The 16,509-nt window shown below is 38.1% G+C and overlaps 1 protein-coding gene and 1 long non-coding RNA gene across 13 annotated transcripts in view; one reads left to right on the top strand and one right to left on the bottom strand.

Moving 5' to 3' along the window:
- The window catches only part of LOC149539204 (uncharacterized), a 119,950-nt gene that overhangs the window by 49,031 nt on the left and 54,410 nt on the right, over nt 1–16,509 (top strand). For 6 of the 7 annotated variants that reach the window (XR_016356185.1, XR_016356183.1, XR_016356184.1 and 3 more), the window contains 2 exons: nt 12,594–12,674; nt 14,776–14,864. This is a non-coding gene — a long non-coding RNA (uncharacterized LOC149539204). Of the gene's footprint in view, nt 1–12,593; nt 12,675–14,775; nt 14,865–16,509 lie in introns of those variants that run through there. The other variant, XR_016356188.1, reaches the window with a different exon arrangement.
- LOC149539205 (uncharacterized) overlaps nt 1–16,509 on the bottom strand; it is a 120,664-nt gene that overhangs the window by 73,866 nt on the left and 30,289 nt on the right. The gene's annotated exons all lie outside the window — the stretch shown is intronic.

Genomic DNA, 16,509 nt, shown 5'->3' with positions numbered 1-16,509 from the left:
AATCCATTACAATAAGTTGTTCATCACTATCAAATGACATCATATTTGCATTAATGGCAGCAGGTACATAAGGTTCTATGTGGTCCTTAGCTAGCTTTTCAGACTTGATCGTGATCTTAGTGCCATATCTTGACCTAAAGAGCATATTGGACCAATCTGATGAAAAGAAAACACCAAGCTTTGTTGTATCCGTTCCTCGAGTGTATCGAGAACGATGAGTTCACTCCATGCTCGTGCTCCTTCAGCACTTCAAACCGTGCGAGTTACTTTCTTTCCATTCGGATTCTCTACCCTCGACGTATACAAGTTAAGAAACTCCTCCCTTGTCTGTTCCACCAAATTCAGTCGCTGTCGAGTCTCTTCTAACAACTCCTCGATCTGCTAGGTGAATACATTCCCTCCGTTTGTGCTCCTTCACCTCCTCGATGTCCATTGGTAAGTTGCTGAGCTTTTGTCTGCGCTCCGCCTGTTGTGCTAAAATTAATACTTCCTATGTTGTGCGTATCTCATCCTTATCTTCTATCTTATTCCTATCTTTATTAAGCAAATTCAGCATTAATCTTCATAACACTTCCTTTGTTCCAGGTTCGACTGGCAATGGTGTCAAATGTTTACCGTACAGGGTAAACAGATACTCATCGCATGTAGTACAGTAAGATATAACACAAAACAGATACTTTATTCATATACGCAATATGCACTCCAAGTACAATGCTTACAATGACAATGATTATGATAATCTCTCAATAGTCCCTATGGACGATCTACATATACTTTCCCGAAGGGGTGACTCAACCATCATGCGCCCCTTCGGATACAATTCTACCCGTCGGCTACAATATAGAATTTATCGACAACAAAGTCCCTAGATAAACATAATGCAAAGTATGGTGGAAGGTCTATGGCGTAAACATCTAGAGGTATTGAGAAATTTGGATATGCATGTAAAGTTAGACTAGCATCCTTAATGACACCTATTGTACAGACGGATGACCCATCTAGCTATACTACACCTTTCTTCAAAAGTTGATACTTTAGCCCTAGCTGATCTGCTACCTTTTTAGACATGACCAAGCTTGTAGCTCCACTATCAATCATGCAATTGTGAACCAAATTATCACTTATTATCAATGACACATAAAAGGGAGGAGGTTTGACAGTTTGAATTGCCGGTTTGCTGCTATTTTCATCAGTATTTGTAAATATAGTACTTGTTGTAATTTCACCAACACTACCCCTCTTTGACAGTTTAGATTGCAAAATATCAACTTGACCAGGAATCGCCAAAGAATCCCACATACTGATAGATACATTCATTTTCTTCATATTTTCAACAACATTAAAAGGAATAGTTGTATATACCTTAGGCTGTGATTTTGCAACAACAGGTTGTGCTTGTTGTTGCTGCTCCTTACTAGTATTTGGAAGAGTTGCTAGTGGAACTCGCTAGTTTGTTGGCTTAGATGATCCGGCAACAACTGCATAACTTGTATTACTGTCATTGTTGACATTTTGGTTGTCAAGAGCTCTCTTTTTATTTCTTGAATAAACAGCAATTTTAGGATCGTCACCATTCAGACCACAGAACTTGTCCCCTTGCCAATTTAAGAATGTAGCATCCATAGGAGGCATATCTTGTTGCTGTTCAATTTCAGCCTCAGGTGCATGTTGCATACTTGTAGCGTTTTGCACCATCAAAGCTTGATTAATTACACCATTGGAACACGTAGCTTGACTATAGGGTTGATTGCATGGAAAACACCACTCATATTCGGCAGCCATATTGTTTTTCATAGGTACTATATCCTTTACAGGATTCGCAACATTTAGGGGTGCTGGATTGTAAGGTCTGTATGGCCTCTGATTTACATTTTGTCTATTTCCAACATTATACCCTTGAATATTTGGTCTATTCTGAGACTAGCCTTGATTTTGCTACTAAAATCCTTGATTTTGCTGCTGATATCCTTGATTCTGTTGCTGATATCCTTAATTTGCAGCAAAATTTTGTGCTTGAAAGGACTGCCTTGGCTGGAACTACTGCTTTTTGAAGTTGACCAATTCATTCCCGAATATTTGTATTAAGCTTTCAATCTTTTGTTGGCTTTGTTTATCTCTTGCAACTCCTGAGAAGGTCCTACAACTACTATCTATTGGCTGGAAACAGCTAGCAATGAATTGAATGATGGCATTTGTAAAGGCATATTAGGCTGTATATTCGGAAAAATAGGCTTAGGAGGCCTAAGAGCCATTTTACCTGCCTGAATAAGGTTATTTTCTGCCCTTACCGATATAGCAAATGATTGTGGCAATGTAGTACCTCCCATAGACTGAATCATGACAAATATGTCACTATTCAAACTCTTCAAATAATACAAAAATGCATGATCAGCACTTGGTCTAATAGTGATAGGTATCTTATCCCACGTTTTCTGAAAACGTGTGTTGAAATCAGTCATCTGCTCTTGTGGAGCCCTTTTTATAGTTGTCAACTACTCTACCAGTGACAAATGATCAAATTTGTCTTCAAAAAACTTGGTGAAAGCATCACCCAATTCATCCCATGTGCCTATTGAAGTCACCGGTAAGTTTCTAAACCATTCCAACGCTTTCCCTTTGAATGAAGTTGCCAATAATCTGACTACTACACTTTCGTATGTTACATGTTGAACATTGCAGAGAGTTGCTACATCTCTAACATGCTCAAAAGATGTGGTTTGACCTTCTCCAATGAAATGCAGTACTCCTTTAAGAGCTGCCAAAGGAATGTCGTTATGTTGTTGAAGATTTAAAGGGCTTCCTTGATTTAAGGGCACAAAAGCAAAAGCTCTTGGTAATGCCATAAATGGTGTTTGATAATTGATTTGTTGTCGGTGTATTGAAACTACACTTGGTTTTGGAAACAAATTTGCTGTGGAACTTGAGCTTGCTGTTGTATAGGTGAAAGTAATAGAAATTTCTGATTCAAAAGGCTCGGTTCTACAAGTTGGACTTGTTGAATGCCTGATATTTCTTTTACCTGCATGACTTTTCCTTTGATAAATTTGAGTATTAGGTGCTGATTGCTGATTCCTCCAACTGAAGATATTCAAAAGTATTAGAGCTTCTAGTCTGTACTTTTTTCATTAACAGCACTAATCTGTACTTTTCTTTCCCACAGAGTCACCAGATATGCAGATTTTAAAATTCTTGAGCAAATAATAATTAAACCCTGCTGTTCACATATCAAAAACAGCAGCAACTTCCTTAAAAATAAAGGCAAGTGTCCCATCGGGCGTGCCAAAAACTGTTATCTCCAAAATCTGCACCCTAATGCTTTAAGTCCTGAAACCCTTAGCAATTTTGGAGAAACATTGGATCAATCAGAGGTTGTGGGTAACCTATGACCTAATTGAAACTCCAGATTCTAGGTCGGTTCCTATCTAATATATCTGATATCTCACCCATGCTAATAAAAGACGTGAAATTTGTAGGGAAAAGGGTAAAGATGTAAACTTGAAAATAAAAATAAAAACCTAAATGATGAAAACTAAGGGGATACACCAGAAATAATAATGCAAATTATTGTTATATAGTGTAACACAATGAATACTTTCAATAGATAATCACAAAACACAGCTTGAAGGAACTGTTAATCCATATAAATATTTTAAGAGAAGGTAAAATATGAAGATACGAAAGGAAATAAATCACAATTGAATATATCACCGAGGAAACACAACTCAAATCCTATGAATAACAGATATCAGAGACTGGAGGATGCAAAATGAGACATTACCCAAAAGGTTTATAAATAAAACACAACTAGATAACATCAATCACCACAAGCATACAACCAGATCTTTTACTCAAAAAGATGAATCTAATGAAAACTGTATTATGATCAAAGGCCCAAATAACAATATATTTGCATAATAGCTCTGAAAACTCGAGAAAAAGATGCCAAGGACAAATATCACATGTGCACCTCTCTCCTCTCAAAATTTGGACCCCTTCTCAATAACAAAGAGGGTATATAACAATAATGAAACAACACCACCTTCCCACAAAATCAGGAAGTGAGGGTTGAAAATTAGAGAAAATTGTTTACAAATATAGCCTAAAAGTTCCAAAAACATGCGACATGCACTCCAAACTGTGCCTTGACCAACTACACATGTAGACTGTAATGACCTGTACCAATAGGCCACTAAACAAAACCCTAAATTTAATACACTGCTAAAATATATTGCTGAAATAAAGAAATAATAGTGCCAACATATTCATTCAATGAAAACCAAATGTTTCTACAAATGATATGGCAAATTTTAGCACCAAAACATTATGACATAGCACATTACAGAGAAACCCTAACTGGCTCTATACAATTGAGAACTTGTTGCAACTACAGATTGAAATGAAGAACCTGGATTGATCAAATGGTGGAGACTGAATGCTGAAGATGATATGGTGAAAGTGCAACTCCACTGGAAACTCCAAACCAGCAATTAAGCACAAGTGAAAGGACTGAAATATCCTTCCCACAATTGCAATAATTCAGCTGATCTTTCACACCCTCAAAATTGTGTACCAATTGAGAGTTTTCGTTCTCAATGGCCAATTGTGACTACTTGCAGAAACCCTAGGCTCCACAATGCACATTAGCAAAAATTCAATAATAAAACTTGATGATAGGCAATGAGCCCTCAATGCCTATTTATTCTTTTTTCCTTGATAGGTCAGCCCCCTTTTTAATTTTTTCTCCGCTTCTTCCAACAACCTCTAGAAGGATTTTTTTTATTTAATTTATAAAGTTACCTTGTAATATATATTTTTTAATTGATAACTTTATAATTAACTCCTCCAAAAAAAATGGAACATTACAGGTTCGCCCCTCCTAAAATTGCTTGGCCTCAAGCAATCTTAATGGTGGATGCTGCAAAATCACTTCTCCCTCCCAAGTAGCATCTTCAATAGGTAAATCTTTCCACTTAACTAGATACTCTCTGATTACTCTCTTGCGAAGCTGCTTGTCTCTACTATCCAGAATGGATTCTGGCACTAAGATCAATTTCCCCTCATCATCCAAGAGAGGTAATACTGCAGAAGGCATCACATTCTGACCCAACGCCTTTTTGAGGCGTGATATATGAAACACATTGTGCACTCTACTATCTGTGGGAAGCTCCAACTCATAAGCCACCTCACCAACTCGTTTGATGATCTTGAATGGTCCATAATAGCGTGGCTCGAGTTTCTCTGCACCACTCTTCTTGAGAGTAGACTGCTTATATGGCTGCAACATGAGGTAAACCATATCATTTACCTCAAAACTATGCTCAGTCCTCTTCTTGTCTGCATACTGTTTTTGTTGGTTCTGAGCTCTAGCAATGTTGTCTTTGAGAGTAGCAACTATATCCTTACTTTCCTGTAATAGTTCACCTGCACGGGGTAGTCGACTGTCTCCCAACAACAAATCTAAGAAACTAGGTGCCTCATAACCGTAAAGTGGCATGAAGGGTGTCATTTGTATAGTCATATGATATGTAGTATTCTAACAATACTCATAGAGATATATCCATCTGACCCAAGCTCGTTGTTGATCTGCCACATAATTCCTCAAATACCCTTCCACCCATTTGTTTACAATCTCTATTTGACCATCAGTCTGTGGGTGATAACTGGTACTAGGTGTAAGCTCAGTGCCACACAACCGAAATATCTCCTGCCAAAAGTGACTCATGAATCGGCTGTCCCTGTCACTCACAATGCTCCGAGGCAAACCGTGTAATCTAAAAATCTCCCTGAAGAAGACCTCTACCACCTGAGTTGCTGAGTATGTAGTAGCAATAGGGAAGAAGTGAGCATATTTTGTCAGCCTATCCACCACCACATAGATACAATAGCGCCCCTGGGCCCTAGGCAAGCCCGTAATAAAATCCATAGAGATGCACTCCCACTTCTTGTCAAGAATAGGAAGTGGCTGTGGGAGCCCTACTGGATAAGTGTGCTCTTGTTTGCTCTGCTGGCAAACATGACACGCACATACTGCAAAACATCAGCCTTAAGTCCCTTCCAAGTGAACCGTTCCCGTACTAACCTGTAAGTCTTGAAATACCCAGGATGGCCTGCTATAGGTGAATTATGGAATGCTCTCAAAATCAACTACTTCACTTTCAATCCTGGGACTAAGTAAATCCTGTTCTTGTAAATGATCAAATCATCTATGAGAGTGTATCTGGTGTCGATTGTTGTCCCCTCCACTATAGCAGAGGCCCACGTGTCTTTGGCATATTCTGCTACAATCAAGTGTCGCCAATCCTCTGATATCTGAATCATAGAAGTGAGGTGTGGCCTACAGGATAAAGCATCTGCAATAATATTTTGTGTCCCCTTAACATATGTGATATCAAAATCATATGCCTGTAACTTAGTCACCCACTTCTGCTGACGATCATTCAGGTCCTACTGTCCCAAAAAGTGCTTCAAACTATTATGATCAGTTGTAATAAAAAATTTGCTGCCCACAAGATACTATCTGAATTTGGCCAAGGCATGCATGATGGCCAACATCTCCTTATCATATATGCTGAATGATCTCTCAGCCCCTCTGAGTTTCCTACTCTCATAAGCTATAGGATGCTTGTCCTGCATGAGTACAACACCAACTCCCTCTCCAAAAGCATCACATTGAAGCTCAAATGGCTTTGTGAAATCAGGTAATGCTAATACTGGGCATGTAGTCATTATTTCCTTGAACCACATAAAACACTCCTGTGCCTCCCGAGTCCACACAAATGCCCCTTTCTTCAGCAAATCTGTCATGGGCGCTGCATGTCGTGAGTAGCCACTAACAAACCTGCGATAGAATTCACATAGACCAAGGAACCCTCTTAACTGTGTAAGGTTCTCTGGTGGTGGCCAATCAACAATAGCACGAATCTTTTCAAGATCCATTCGCACTCCTTCCGTACTAATGATGTGTCCAAGATACAACAATTCTGTCATCCCCAAATCACATTTGGACTACTTGGCATACAAGGAATCGCTCTGTAAAATGCTTCATACTGTCTCCAAGTGCTCTAAATGTTCCTGCCATGTCCTGCTATAGATCAAAATATCATCAAAGAACACTAGCACAAATTTCCTCAACTGATGGTGGAAGACCTTGTTCATAGTGGACTGAAAAGTGGCAGGGGCATTAGTCAAACCAAAAGGCATGTCTACAAACTCGAAATGCCCGTAATGACATCTAAAAGCAATTTTTTCAATATCCTACGCTCGAACTCTGATCTAGTGATAGCCTGATCTCAAATCAATTTTTGTGAAATAACAAGCCCCATGCAATTCGTCTATCAGCTCATCAATGCGTGGGATGGGATACTTGTTCTTTATAGTTCTCTTATTCAACACCCTATAATCAATACACATTCGTAGAGTACCATCCTTCTTTTTTACCCAAACAACAGAAGATGCAAAGGGTGACTTACTTGGTTTGATGTCTCCCATTGCTAGCAACTCGTTGATGGTCCTCTCGATCTCATCTTTGAGTCGTTTTGGGTGCCGGTATGGTGTGATCATGACAAGCTTAGCACCTTCCTCCAACTCGATAATGTGCTCAATACCTCTATCTGGTAGCTTGCCTGGTGGAATCTCATTGAATACCTTCCCATACTTGATTCTCAATTTCTGAATATCTGGATGATATTCAGTCTTATGTTGCCCCTCCTGGGTAGGCATCAAAGCGCATATTGCCGCCCACTCTATATTATTATGTTTGGCTAATCTCTCCAACCGCCTAAATGAGATAGTCCTAACATCAACATTACGGATAGCCTTCAGCACATGAGTCCTGTCATCCACCACAAATCATATCTCCATATCCTCCAATCTCAAGGTAACCTCCTTCAAAGAATGTAGCCATTGCATCCCAAGTACTATGTCCATGTCACCCATGTTGACCACATGATAGTCCGCCTTAAACTCATAGTTGTTCAGGCGCAAAGGTAGATCTCGCACCATCCTATCACAACGAAGAGTATATCCATCAGCTACCTTAACTCTCAGTCCCTCGAACTCCTCAGTAATGAGTCCACGCCTCTCCACAAATCGTGCATCAATGAAATTATGCGTGGCACCTGTATCCAACAGAGTAATAATCTTTTGTCCTACCAAGACTCTCCGAAATTTGAAAGATCCCTCTCTTTGAATACTAGACAGACGTGCCTCCTATAAATGTATCTCTAGAGCCTCTTTTTTCTTAGCACTATCTACCTCTTGTTCACCCTCTGCCTCATCAGGATCCTCATCATGGTGCTCTGAGATGTCTGAATCTGAACCTTCGTAATAAGCCCACATCACCCGGTTAGCCTTCCCCTTAGGCTTCATAGGACAATCATGACCAAACCCATAGGGACCTTTGCAAAAGAAGCATAGCTTCTTCCTACGCAGGTCATTAAGTGTTTCCTTATCCCAAGGTGCAGCTAGCTTGTCTTTTGAGTCACTAACCTTCTCTTTACCCTTGCTGAATTCCCCTTTGTTATCTCTAAATGATGAAGAACTCTTTGAACTAAACCGGTTTGCTGGAGCTGCAAGTTCCATACTGCGAGCTTTCTTCATGGCTTCCTGTAATGTAAGAGGATCAAAGACCTTTACCCACCCCTTGAGTGGTTCAATTAATCCCTTTGTGAATAAAATGACTAGCCTCCTTTCTGAAATGTCAGGCACCATCACTGCAAACTTCTGGAAGTCATTGATAAATTGTTCTAAACCTCCTAACTGTCTCAACTGGGCTAACTCCCGGAAATAAACTTTAGGATTTTTTTTATCAAACCTTTCTATCAATCTATCCACAAACTCCTGATAAGTGGTTACTGATTGTGTTGCAATGTGATCATGCCATGCATCCACCAATCATGTGCTGCCCCATCTAAGTGTAAAGTGGCATACTTGAGTGCTTCAAATTTTGTTATCGTCTTCAAAGATAGGAAAGTATCCACCTTATGAATCCAAGCACGAGCAGTCATTTTTCCACTGCCATCAAATGTGGGTAATACCAACTTGTTGGTGACCTGTTGCAACTCATTGTGTTTATCTACTTGCCTCTGCCTGGCAGCTCTATAGTTCAGGTACCTGTCAAATGTCCATCCATCCTGTACATATTCTGGTAATGAATCCCACTCATTCCTCGCTTGTCAGAGTTCATCTACAATATCTATTACCATAGCATCAGGTGTGCATGCTGGAGTTTCTTCTCTGAATGTAGGACGTGTGGGTCTGTCAGCTGTTCCAGACCGTGTCCTATGTTGTGATCCTGCTATGCTCCTGTCATCCTGGTCATTATTATGATTATTCTTCCTATTTTCCCCAATCAAATGTTGCATCATAACCATCATTGCCTGTGTACTTGCCTCTATTGACTGTAGAAGCCTCTCCTGTTGCTGTACAGTCTCATCATCTCACACACTTCTGGATGGGCTTTGAAAATGTCTCTCAACCATATTCTCAATTATGTTGGTTCTTTTGTAAACTAAATTAAATGGTGGCTAGGTAACCCTATCAGGCTGGCAAGAAACCGCTCTGATACCACTGTAATGACCTGTACCAATAGGCCACTAAACAAAACCCTAAATTTAATACACTGCTAAAATATATTGCTGAAATAAAGAAATAATAGTGCCAATGTATTCATTCAATGAAAACCAAATGTTTTTACAAATGATATAGCAAATTTCAGCACCAAAACATTATGACATAGCACATTATAGAGTAACCCTAACTGGCTGTATACAATTGAGAACTTGTTGCAACTACAGATTGAAATGAAGAACCTGGATTGATCAAATGGTGGAGATTGAATGCTGAAGATGATATGGTGAAAGTGCAACTCCACTGGAAACTCCAAACCAGCAATTAAGCACAAGTGAAAGGACTGAAATATCCTTCCCACAGTTGCAATAATTCAAGTGATCTTTCACACCCTCAAAATTGCGTACCAATTGAGAGTTTTCGTTCTCAATGGCCAATTGTGACTACTTGCAAAAACCCTAGGCTCCATAATGCACATTAGCAAAAATTCAATAATAAAACTTGATGATAGGCAATAAGCCCTCAATGCCTATTTATTCTTTTTTCCTTGATAGGTCGGCCTCCTTTTTAATTTTTTCTCTGCTTCTTCCAACAACCTCTAGAAGAATTTTTTTTTTATTTAATTTATAAAGTTACCTTGTAATATATATTTTTTAATTGATAACTTTATAATTAACTCCTCCAAAAAAAAATGGGACATTACATAGACAAGTCCAAGAAGACTCCATAAATGCCAAAAACCGCTCCATAATTGACTCCAAAGTCAATGAGTCTGATCTAAGAGTCTAAAAATAGCAACTAAAACATCTTTCTCAATGACTCAAGCTCCTTTCTATTACTACTGCACTCAACTTAAGATTAACAAGTTGATTTATTTTTCATCAACTTATTAATATTAATTACATATTTCTAATGCAAATAATAATAAACCAATTATTTTGTTTGAATAAAAAAATATTTTTAATTAATTGATTTTGTCAAGCACCAATCAATATAATAATATTTTTTATATTCAAAATTTAAAACAAAATAATAATTTATTTATTATCATGTATATAACTCATATAAGTAAATTCATATAACTTATGTTAATAAATAAATTATTATATTATCTCCTCCAAATTCTTAAAGAGTGGACCCGAAATCTTCTAAATTCCAAAATAATCGTTGGCATCCATAACAAAGAAAAAAAGGCAAGATATTTCTTTCATTTGCTAACTTTGTCAATTCATGAAAAGAGGAAAAGTAGGGTTTGAAGAAACCCTAGCGAAAATGCAAGGAATTATGGACTTTTCTCTTTACTTTGCCCTCTTGCAGATCTCGTTTTGGAGGTTTATTACCATTGCTTGGTCTCCTGAGTTGAACACTACTGTTATCTTTCTCATCTCTGCATTAGACACCATGATTGGCTACGGCTTGCTGGGTTTTGGAGGTTTTGTGGTTCTTCTCTATGCCGTGAGTGTTGGAGTTGATTTCGTGAATGTCTTCTTCTTGCTCTACTTGTCGTGACTTCTGTGATTGCTGGTTAATATGTGGCTTGCCATGACTAGATAGATGCTTTCTTTCTTCTATGCACTTACGATGGTTGTTTCTGATGCCACTACTCCTGAACAGTCACGGGTCTTTTACTGGATCATATTTGCTCATGGCGTTTAGTTTCATATATAGCCGTGAGGCACAATGGAAACTTCTGCGATTTTCGTGGCCCTATTCATGATACCGTGACTGCTGGAGTTGTTTTTATCTGTTGTTACATCGTGCTGCATTCCTTTTGACGTCTAGCCATAATTTTCGTTTCTCCACTGTATAGTTGGTTGCCATAGCTGGACGTTTGTTGTGACTACACCATGATGCTCCTTGCTGCTACTTCCGGGTATTTGTCATGATTTGTTGTTTGTTATTCATTTTCGAATTGAGATGTTTCCATTTCTACAATCTGCAAGTTTGTGAAATTCTGGAGCATTTTTATTGAATCTATGGACATAAAACTGGGTGTTCTTCTGTGGTTACAACTGGGTTTATTGAAGAGCGGTTATACAACTATCAGTAAGTTATACACTTACCTTTCTTTGTTGGAAATTTTTTACTGTACTTAAAAACCGAGATGGGTTTCCTTGCATATCATTGTTCTGATTTCTAACCATAATTTTTTAATATGTTAAAACCCCAAGTGCCCTTTTCTCTGCTTAAATCTGTAACTCCTTTTGCGTGGATTATATTTTCAATTGTTCACCTTTCAACTCAATCTGATATGTCCATTCATTCATGAATAAGTCTATTGATCCATCTTTGATAACTTCCTAATTTGATCTTGGAAATGCCTACTCTCACAAAGCCATAATGTGGTCCACCATTCTGTAAACCTGATATACATCCATCTTTATATTTTGATACTTTCATTTGCTGGGCATGAAGCATTTATATGGAATTTCATATTTCAGATCTGATGGCTACAACTGAAAAATTTCTTTGGTTTATGTTCACATGAAAAGAAAAAACCTTTCTCCTTTTGTTCTTTGTTGCTTCAAAACATGTGTTTGATATACATACAGCGCTTATAGCATATTATTGTCACCTCTGAAAATGATGCTTTATTTTCATACTGGTTGTGTATAGTCTTTTTCAGCACACTTGTATTGTATTTATTTGCTGCACTTGGTGCTTTCAGCTCTATTACTCTATTTCAAACAAAAGGTTTCAATCCTATTCGACTTTTCCCTTTAATGTTTGACTTTTTCTGATATTAAAAGCAAAAGGTTTCGAATCAAAATGGCTTGTCCCATTTAACGCTTTTATTTTTCTATTATGAATCAGCCATACACAAATAGTTCAATCTGTTATGATCACGTTGTACGGGAAACAAACATGTTAATAATAAAGCACTTATTGTGTTTTCTTTCTCTGCTGATGTATGTTTTTATTTTACTAAGATGAGTAGCATGTTAGGACTGTGAGTGTGAGGCAAGGAGAGGTACTGGCACTTGCTTAGATTCATTGGATCTAACAACCCTTTTTTATGAATGCAGGGATAGGATGCATGGAAGGGACGCAGTTCAGGGCAGCAAACGGATGGAAGCGAATGGATGCAACTCGACCAATCATTACAGGCAATGATTGGTGCCCATGACCTTTCCTCTCTTTATACTTCTTTCATGTTATTTATTTTGGTAGAGTAGGAGTATATATCAGTGGATAGGGACTACTCTAACGGTCAAATGTGTGAGAAAAATTCACTTTCAGCATCTTTATTTCACGCTTGTAAATATCAATAGTACCATCATGGTGAATAATTCAAAGACATTATCTATTATTTTAATATGAATGAAAAATGCTTCTTTTTTGCAACTCTGAGTATGACTTGAAAGTGATAAACATGTATGCTCTACTCCATTTGAACATGTGTGAAAATTGAGTAACAATTACATATGCAACAAAGAATAAGAAAGGTAAATCAATAAAAAACATTTGCTTATTCTCCATTTTGCATCTTCTGGAAACGGAAAGAAGAAAAAGTCTTCATGAGGGTTTCTGCCATGGATGAAAAACGTTGATCTTTCTTGCAGCCTGTAGGATTCGTTGTGAATTATTACTTATGTGCATTTGCCATTACGTTTTTCTATCTTTGCCCCCATGAATGAAAATGCAGGTTTTCCCTATTGCTATATCAAGGTAAAAATCCTTTTGGCCATGGCTCTACCTGTAAATTCTGGTCTTTATTTTTTCATTTGCTCCACTATCAAGCCTCTGGGTTATAATACCTGCGATTTGTTGTTTCTGTTGCTGTATCTAGCACTTGCACTAGCCTGGAGACTCTTGTATTTTGTGAGAAATGATGAAAAGTTCATCATGAGACCGTGACTTTTGAAGAATGCATATTTTACAGCTTCTTTCATCCTGAGGACTATACATTAGCATGTATTCTTGATGCCACTTAGTGAGTATGAAAATTGGAGCCTTTCTATGGCATTATCTCCTGGAAAACAAAATGTGGGTTTCTACTATTTGTTGTCATTTTTCTCCTTTATCTATTTAGCATCTGGATCTTTTCTCATGAAGCCAAAAGCCATATGGCTGCGACTAACTATAACTTCTGATCCTTTGTATCAACTTGTCTGCTCATTTTCCATTATAATTTCTGGATATTCTGTTAATTCATGAGTATTGCTAAAATGTTTTCAGCATTTTGCACCATTTTTTTGCAAACTTGAAGCCTTCTTTTCTCACTGCTGGATTATTTGTGGCTCTCTTGCTATTTATGGCACCCATCATTTCCTGTTTGCTGGAAAATCCTACACAAATTGCATGAATTTTCTAGAAACGGCAAGAAATCTGGTTAAGCCGCCATGAATAAAATGAACAGATTTTCCCCTCTTTGGATATTCTTGCTTTGTTGATGTAATTCTTGAATAAAAAATGAGAGGCCATCAACATTTTTTGCAGAGTGTTTTTTCCTTTCCTTCATCTGGATATTTGCTAATTCAAGGCTTTCCTCCATCTTTCTATATTGGCAATCTATTGAGGCCTGCAATCACAGAAACCATACCCTACTATTTCTCTTTTCAGAAGAAAGCAATATTAGTTATTCTTTGCTTTTTACATGACGGTTTCACTTTTGGTTTTTTGCTTTTCCTGTAAGGCTATTGTAGCTTTTTCACAAAGAGATTTGCAGTTTGCTGTTGCACTCCATTCTATATTCTATGTATCAATCTGAGCTTTTGAGTTTACCTTTCCAGCTTTTCTTCATTTGATTATTGTGATAGCTCATTCTGAGGTTTAATGTTCTCTCCTCGACAAGTTGAAAATTATCTTTGCACTTTCTATAGCTGCTCTATTACTTTTAGTTGATATACTTGCCTCATTACATCTACTCTATCTTTTGCATTTGAACATAGAGAACTTCTAATACATTCATTTATGTCCTATATTTGATTGTATATGCTACCAAAAGGTTTCAAAATAAGTGCGATTTTGTCCCCTTCATGCTTCAATGTTAATTGCTGCTCATAATCAGAAAAGAAAACATAAACAAAAGGTTTCATATAGCTGCATGTCCCTTTCATCTCTGTATTCAGTCGATGTATATTATGGATTTCTTTTCCGTTCTGTGCAAGTGCAATGATGTGATAGCAAAGTAGACAGCAACGTATGAGATGAGGAAACTCCCGTTGCTTAGATCTTTTGATCTAACCCATTTTTTTATGCTTGCAGGAGATGGCTGCTGACTCAGCTCAATGTGGAAGCAAGAAGACTGAATCGGAAAAGAAAGATAACCAGTCATTACAACAGGCAATGGGCAGGTTTCCCTTGACTTTCTGCATTCTTGTTTGCTTTTCTTACATGTTATTTGCATTTGCATAGATAGGAAACATTAGTATCAATAGGCTACTCTCACAGCCCATTGTGTGAGAGATGTCTTTACTTTTAGTATGATCATTTCATATTTCAATTCTACATATCAGTTGTATACATCATTACTGAATAATACAAAGGACATGTTATTTATATTGTCACATAATGAACGATGCAGTGCAAGACAGGGGAATCCCCAAAGGAGATGTCCTAGCCCCATCAAATTACCACATAGCAGAAACACAAGATACAAGATCTGAAACCAAACACAACTCTTTATTCATAAATCAATTGCTTACATGCAATGTGCCAAGATGTAAGGCCTTCCCGGTTATGGCCAAATACAAAGCAAGTAATATTTCTGCAAAATCCCTCAAGATCCAGCCCAAACCCTAGCTAGTCTAGATTTATAACACAACAACACTCTGGTAGAAACCTCCAGCAAGATCTAAAGTTGTGCTTGCAAGTCACCAAGCAATCTCCTTATTTCCCAAGCCGCACTTAGGTACTAGCTTTGCTACAATTCGCTCCTCTTAGCTACTCTTCTTCTCCATGTTGAATGATAAATGATCCAAGACTTCACAAGACCCTCTACTTATACCCAACTAAGCCACAATCCGGCCTAGCGAATTACAAATTAAATAAACCCTTACATTAAATACATGTTGAGCCACAAGTCAGCCTACAACAGATATTAGATACCAAATGCCTTAGAAAGTTTACAACACTCATTAAATACACCTAGGACAAATAACCAAGACCCAAATAGATTCACACAAACTCCCACGATTGCTTCACATCACAATCTCGTGCCATATGCATTAAATACGCTAAGTCAGTTGAGAAAATCCGCAAGAACTTCATCGTGCAAGCCACACTGCCGAGCGTCAGCAAAAAAAAACCACAAGCATTGTCAAGTTCCATAGGTGCCGAACAACCAACACATGTCGAGCAACAGTATATGTCAAGCTCCTTCAACAACCAAGCACCTCGACCAACACTACACCCTGTAACGATCGAGCACCACTCCATTGGTGACCAAGTCCTCAACTCCAAAGTCAAAATCCCTCCAACATGCAGGATTTCTAACTACCCTAGGATGCTCCTGCATCAGACACCCCAGATGTGAAAAGATGTTCTTAGTAGCTGGAAGAACATCTTGTGAGATTCAACACATAAATCCCAAACTGGTTCTTCACATACATATCCTCCAAGTCTTCAACTTGCATGCTCTTTCCCTTGTTCCACTTTTGTCAATCCTTTCCAGCAACAGACAATTGTTTTCTTCGCTTCTTCATATCCATCCTCGGTGTGCCACAGGTTTGCTTTCCACACTAATCTCTAACCCTCTTAGAATCCTTCAACTCAACTCGACTGCCAATACTCAAGTTCCTCCTACCGAGTTCTTCATTCTACAAAGGAATCAGGGAATGCTTTCTACCACCTTTCTCAATAGTAATCACATTCTTGACATAATCATGCATAGCCCTGCAATCATACTACCAAGGTCTACCAAGCAATATGTGATAACTACGCATGTCCACAATATCACACAGCACTTGATCCTTATACTGCCCAATCTGAAAATCAACA

The sequence above is a fragment of the Cupressus sempervirens genome, chromosome 9 (genome assembly GCF_028749045.1).
Source record: "Cupressus sempervirens isolate cs-2001-9-10 chromosome 9, ASM2874904v1, whole genome shotgun sequence".
Taxonomy (NCBI): domain Eukaryota; kingdom Viridiplantae; phylum Streptophyta; class Pinopsida; order Cupressales; family Cupressaceae; genus Cupressus; species Cupressus sempervirens.
Note: the sequence above shows the minus strand (reverse complement) of the source record. Positions and strands in the feature narration are given on the sequence as shown.